Genomic DNA, 5,959 nt, shown 5'->3' on the forward strand with positions numbered 1-5,959 from the left:
GTGGGAATGAAGACACGGTAACGACAACCGAAACTGAGAAAATCCCCGCGGATTCTACCAAGAAATCGCCCACGAGTAAGAAACCCGTGGTGACTACGGCAGTCCTTAAACCCACATCGACGCTTCCGCCAGTCACTACTACTCCTGCGACCACAACAACACCAGAGACCACAAGTACCCGCAGAACCACCGTAACCCCGGTGACCACGACTACCCGGAGAACTAGTACAACGGCGACCACGAGTACACTGAGGACAACGAGGACCTCGAGGACCACACGTACCCCGAGGACAACACGTACCCCGAGGACCACAAGTACTCCTTCTACCACAACTACTTTCACTACCAGAACTACACCGAGGACAACTACAATCGCGACCACAACTACCCGTGCGACCACAACTACCCGTCCGACCACAAGTACCCGTGCGACCACAACTACTCATGCGACCACAACAACTCGTGCGACCACAACTACCCGTACGGCCACCACAACACTGCCGACTACGAGGACATCGACTACCACCAGAACTCGGGCCACCACTAGGGCCCTGAACACCAGGTCAAAATCGACGACGACCTCGACTACCACCAGAACTCGGGCCACCACTAGGGCCCTGAGCACCAAGTCAAAATCGACGACGACCTCGACTACCACCAGAACTCGGGCCACCACTAGAGCACTGAGCACCAAGTCAAAACCGACGACGACAGGCACCCCTGCTCCAGGTAGGCCAACAGCATCTAGTGAAACCAATAACTATAAAAAAAGGCAAAACAAGCTTCCACTTTCTGCCATGTTTTCTGCATGTAACTACACTTGTCAATGTGATCAAGTCGACTCGTTTTAATTATGAAAAAAGCGTGGCCGGCATTTACCTAAAAATATTTGTTTTATTTACTGAGCATTTTGCCTGTCCTGAAAAAGCTAATGCTGTCGCATAACAATAGTTCCGCATTTGATGGCCGTATTTTTGATACCCGTGAGTCAATTAGCTTCATTATAAAGATATGTATTCCTCGTTTTTCACAGAGCGTTGTAGAAACCAGCTGTTGTGCCCGTAGTCCTTTCACCTGTTTTAAGCAAGTATTCTTATTAACCATTATAGAAACACAGCCAGCCTTTAGAACCCATATTCTACCGTTAAAAGTGCTTGCTTTGTCTTCTTTTGTTTTGGTGTTCTTATATCTTGTAGTTTGGGCCGTCTTGAGGTGGTCGGGCGTCACTCCTTGCTCAGTATGTAATGGCAAAAAAGAAAAAAAAAATGGGAGAGGGGGGATGGTGGTGCACGGGCTTGTTGTGCCTTTCTAAAGCTACGCAACTGAACTCAAACTGATTCCACTCCAAGCTTTCGGTAGGAGGCGCCTATACTAAACTGGAGCTTCGCAAAATTGTGAAGGGACCTGAATGTAAACATTCGACAGATATTTGTCTGGTTGGGTATGAAAACTGGTAAACTGGAAAACTGGGAAACTTGGAAATGAACTGCAAGTTACGGTGAATTATCTTTGGCGCTGTGTCACGCTAGCTACTTTCCAAGATGGATAAAATCGCACATGATTGATTTCTTTAAGACTGCGGTCGTGCTATTTCCAAATAACTGTTTATTTCACGTGTGGGGGCATTGAGCTGCCTACAAAAAACACTCTCACGATTTCGACCCAAAGTTCATTACTGTTTTGCCTTTGAAATGCGGAGACTGCGATGCAAGGATATCACCACAATTTCGCCATTGAAACATGCACACTGCAATGCAAGGATGTCACGAGCGTTCCATTCATAACGGGAAGTATTCTTTGCAATGCGCCACCATTCCCTCTCAGGGATCGTCGAAAAACCAGATTCACCACACACTCTCACATAAAAATGTGCTTTTCAACTGGGCAAAAAAAACGTCCATATATCTAAGTAGTTAAGGGTGGTATTGTATTCCAAAGGGTAATAATTACCCATTCTTATTACTATGCATACCCCTCACATGAGCGGCCCTTTTTCATAGTGACGTGTAAAGAAGAATGCCCGCTTTTGGCGACTTCTTTTCCGCGATTAGACGACATTGGCTGAAAAGTGAGTGGAAACCTTGGTCGCTGCCACAAGAATTTTGAGCTCAAGTCTCAGCGAACAGCCACTGCTGCACAGGTGCGAAGAGCCGAGAAACACAAACCAGCCTGCGCCTCGCCAAGTGATGACTCAGTGAGCAGGTGTAAAATGTAGGCGGCGAAAACAGAAGCCCAACATCGTTAAAGCTCAGACCACTGTGACTGTGTTAGCATCATCAAGTCAATCCTAAACTCAACGCAATACGTAGCGAAACAATGCGAAAGGACACGACAGTAAAGAGCCATACACATCATGTAGCGCTGTCGGCAATAGGTGTTTATTGCGTCGACGAACGTAAATACGTGTTCATCTGCGCAACAGCCCTCGTTTATGTATAATCAAGAATAGAAAAAAACGAAGCAAAACATACAATTGGACAACAACGCAACAAGCTTTGGGCACACGGCGATAAAGGGTAACTGGTGTAACAGCAGAAAGGTACGCAACATACTTGTTCGGTAATAAAACAGAAGGAGTGATTACACATCTGTCGTTTGATAGGGCAATCTTGTGTGTGCCTTTAATGTCTCGGTTTTTTGCACTGCGTCCCTGCAAGATGTTCAAGCAGCTAGCCAACAAGTGTATTGACTCCACGGAAAGCAAGCGCTAGCGGCGCGAAAAATTGGGCTAATCGGTATAGGTCCTGCTGATGGTATTGTGCCTATACTTGGTAGTGTTGGCTAGTTAACGCTATCCAGTCAACTTTGCGTGACTAATCTAACCATTGTGCGTGAGGAGGCAGCTGTCGCGAATCGTAAACAGCACCAAAATAACTTAACCACCTCTTCCGTGCTCGAAAATCCAATCACAGTATAACAGCATCTAATCGTCATTATATTTTACCGCACACCGCATGCCATTAAAACTACACAATGCAACACTTCCCACATTGTAATAACAGAAATCATAGCAGCAGCAGCAGCAACAGCAACATAATAATAACGTTACCACGTTAATCGATGTGGGTGGGCGCGCTACGCACTTCCCGCGGTTTCACTTTTCACTTTAGTTCTCGTATTTAAACGCGAAAATCTTGGTCTTTTTGTTGGTGTCTGTTCAACGATTCAGCCACACGGCGAAGCCTACCCATATTGATTTTGTGGCTTTGTTGATACTTGTGAACATTGTCCATCAGAAAGTAAATATTATGAATTTTTAGGCCCAACATCAACACGTAAGTGTCAAGCAGTGTGTCACTTTATTTATAAAATGCATATTATGCAATTCTACAGCCCGAAGTGTTGACAATGCTGTCCTGGTAATGCGGCGCTGTGAAAGAAACTGCAGGCATTTTTTACGTTACGCTGAAAAAACATGGCTGATAACCCTATATACAATAAGGTATAACACTATAGTTGAACATGTCTTCACAGAGGTAGTTGAGCGTTTATTGTTCCCTTTTTCAACAATAGGTTAGAGTAGCGAATTGCAAGGTCATGTTAAGAACAGCAGGCAGCTTGAAACTTGCAGCGCACAACTGAAGCAGAAAGCACACACGAAATCGACAGACACTAAAAGAGCGCGGACCAACAACTTTATTAGCTCGACGCTTAAAGCGCGTTCTTCAAAGAGAAAGACAGATGCACGAAACTGCAGCACTAGTATACAGAGAACAAGCTCAAGCAACTGTCACGATTCTTCTATTGTCGTGGGGCAGCAAGGCGCTCCCTTCGTAAACGCGGCAGTGGCACCAAGCGAAGTGAACTTTGTCCTCTTCAGAATTACGAATCTGATAAGCTGCCATGCAGGAGAGACCCCACTCCGCGGAAGCAGCGCTTCGTAAAGCCAACGACGTTGAGAGCGCGCCCAACGCTGCCCAACGTTAAAGTTCCAGTGACTTTGCCCAATGTGAGCCTATCGCGCCATTTCGCGGCTGATGACAAAAACGCACTAAAGTTTCAAAGCTCTGAGGGCCACTGCACGGTGTATGGTGTATTTATACTTTTTGCCTTTAGCACTCCCAACGTACGCTCTGTGACGTAGTGGTTAGCGCCGGGCGTAGCAAACAGACAGGTACCAGGTTCGTGTCCACGCGACAAGTTCTTTCCTTCTAATTTTCTTTCTTTGCAGTCTGTTAGTGTGAATTTTACAATGTCATGTCCGTCACGGAAATACGTCAGTAGAAATACGTCAGTAAAGATTTTTGACATGAAACAGTTACGTGCGGTAATTGAGAGGTTCTACCATAAACGACCCGGTGCTAGCTCCTACCAGTGCATCTGCGCTCTAAAAGCGCTCCTTTTTTCATATTACTGGCACATGGCGCGCCGTTTCACTCGTCGCCTCTAGGCAGAAGGCTGTCGTTTTTTGGTGTCTTATGCACCGAAGCATGAATGTACGCGGCCACTTTTTTTACTTGCCGGAAAGGCCTTTGAAGTAGTTCCGTAAGATATCGCGTTGGTACTATTTTCCATTAGGCATTACGATCCAAAATATCCAAGTTTTGTTATTTCACAGAGGCGGCACCAGCGCCTCCAGGTACCATGGTCTGTGTAGTCTCCTCCAAGATACGCGCGGAGGTGTCTTCATACCCGCCTGACGGCCTGTGTGGCCTACTCTTCTTCGAGTCCTTCTACAAAGACAAACGTAACATCCTTGCTGAAGGCTTCAGGAGACTTCAGCCGAACGCACGCTTCTTCCTGGGTCAGGCGCAGATAGCAAGGAGGACGAAGTACGGTGCCTCTTTCGCCTTTCCGTAAGTGCGCACTTGCGCCGGTTATTGTTGCGTAAGCGTGTGAAGTAAAACTGAATAGCGAATGAGATAGAACCATTCAAACTCAAGGGAACAGGACACGCGCTAGTATAACAAGTGCAATTTATTGGAAAGAATGCGTGTACACACAAAAAAACATGTGTCATGCAAGATTAATTTTGCGTGGCGCCTGGTTTTTGTGCGTATAGGCATTCCTTCCAATACATTTTCATTGTATGAACCAGCGCGTGTAATTTCTCTTCTTTTGTGTTATTAATGTGTGCTACCCAATGATGAATTCTTTCGTGTGGTCTTCGGGAAAATAGCCCCCGTATTCACAAACACTCCTCGACTCGACTTTCACCCTTCACTTGACGCCCCGCCGCGGTGGTCTAGTGGCTAAGGTACTCGGCTGCTGACCCGCAGGTCGCGGGTTCAAATCCCGGCTGCGGCGGCTGCGTTTCCGATGGAGGCGGAAATGGTGAGGCCCGTGTGCTCAGATTTGGGTGCACGTTAAAGAACCCCAGGTGGTCAAAATTTCCGGAGCCCTCCACTACGGCGTCTCTCATAATCATATGGTGGTTTTGGGACGTTAAACCCCACAAATCAATCAATCAATCAATCAATCAACCCTTCACATGACAGAGTTGAGCACTGCGCCACCACTCGGCTGAAAATAACACTGCGCTACTGAAGAATCGCAGCATATCATCGGTGGTATGCAGTTAGTTGCTGTGCCTAGAGAAGGCGCTCCCATCGGCTTTCTCAAGTGAAGGTGAAGCGTTGAGTGAAGAGACGTTCGAGAATACGGGGGTAGGTCTCTACTTGCGGGGATTCGTGCATAGCTGGAGTGGCCCGAGAGAGTAGTCATACAAAAAAATAATAAACACATCTCAACGAAGTGAAAAATGACGAGTGGGCGAAGCTCAATATATCGTATAGGTTGGTGAACGTACGTTGACTCATTGTTGCCCCGTATAATGTACTGAGCGACATCAGGCGGCAGAGTGTCGAGGGCATAGCTAAGTTCTAAGGTGCATAATGTTTACGTTGATGTCGCCGACTAGCGTGAAAAGCTTGTGCTTGCAGAAGTTTTGTATAGTTTTGTCAATTACAATATAGTCACGTAGTCTTGCGACCAGCGCACCAGAAAGCAGAAGACGATC

The sequence above is a fragment of the Rhipicephalus microplus genome, chromosome 8, assembly GCF_043290135.1.
Source record: "Rhipicephalus microplus isolate Deutch F79 chromosome 8, USDA_Rmic, whole genome shotgun sequence".
Classification (NCBI taxonomy): domain Eukaryota; kingdom Metazoa; phylum Arthropoda; class Arachnida; order Ixodida; family Ixodidae; genus Rhipicephalus; species Rhipicephalus microplus.